Genomic DNA, 1,275 nt, shown 5'->3' with positions numbered 1-1,275 from the left:
TATGTATGTATGTATGTATGTAGAGATGTATGTGTGTGTGTATATATATATATATTTGCATACTTCTCTCAGTATATGTATATGTATGTATGTATTATACATATATGTGTACGTACAATGATGATAAGAAGAAGAAGAAGAAGAAGAAGAAGAAGAAGAAGAAGAAGAAGAAGAAGAAGAAGAAGAAGAAGAAGAAGAAGAAGAAGAAGAGGAGGAGGAGAAGGAGGAGGAAGAAGAAATAATAACAGATGTACTCACTCTTGCATGTACTCATAATATAGACATGAATCCACAGACACACACACACACATGTATATGTATGTATGTATGTATGTATGTATGTATGTATAGATAGATAGATAGATAGATAGATAGATTCGATTATATCAAAGTAGATATAGAGATGCATATGTGTGCATAAATACTATGCAATTTAAATACATTTACGGAAGCATTTTATAATATATGCATACAAATGGAAACAAATCTGTAAATTTCCATACACACTCACGCAAGACATACTGAAAGACTTGTACGTACACGCACACACTCATATATACGCATATATATATATATGCGTATATAAGCAGAAATATGCATATATTTGTGTGTGTGTATGTGTGTGTGTGTCCGTGCGTGCGTATGTGTGTCGGGATATGAACACAAAGAAGGAGAAAGTAATGTGTGTGTGCGTTTCGTAAGTGCTCTAGAAGCTTGAATCACTTATGGTAGTTCACAGTTAACAGCTAAAGCATGAACTTGAGAATTCCATGTTGGGTTTTGGTACCCCCTCTAAATCATCACTAGGTGTGAGAAAACCATAAATTTTCGCTACAAATGTCTACAAGAGAAGTTTACTCTGATAAATCTGTATATAATGCATCTTACATATCTATAGTCTCCTTGGCATTCCTGATCAATGTTACTTAGTTGCTGTGGAAGGTGTCAATGACTTGACTTAAATTTCTCGCAGCCATTGCTGGCAATATATTTTGTATTTTCTAACCATCAGTGATGGTCACATGTTCAACGAGTGAACAGCCAACACACATAAGCATGAACACAAAAACTCATTTACATGCATACGCACACATGAATATATATATATATATATATATGTGTGTCTGTGTGTGTGTGTGTGTATAAATGTATATATATATATATATATGTATATATATACACGCTTTTATACATATACATATATATATATACATATATATATATATATATATACATATATACATATATACATATATATATATATATATATACATA

General features: G+C 31.5%; 1 protein-coding gene across 1 annotated transcript in view; it reads left to right on the top strand.

Moving 5' to 3' along the window:
• LOC106877299 (metabotropic glutamate receptor 8) overlaps positions 1-1,275 on the top strand; it is a 679,235-nt gene that overhangs the window by 471,257 nt on the left and 206,703 nt on the right. The window lies entirely within an intron of this gene.

Source organism: Octopus bimaculoides, chromosome 3, assembly GCF_001194135.2.
Source record: "Octopus bimaculoides isolate UCB-OBI-ISO-001 chromosome 3, ASM119413v2, whole genome shotgun sequence".
NCBI lineage: Eukaryota > Metazoa > Mollusca > Cephalopoda > Octopoda > Octopodidae > Octopus > Octopus bimaculoides.
Note: the sequence above shows the minus strand (reverse complement) of the source record. Positions and strands in the feature narration are given on the sequence as shown.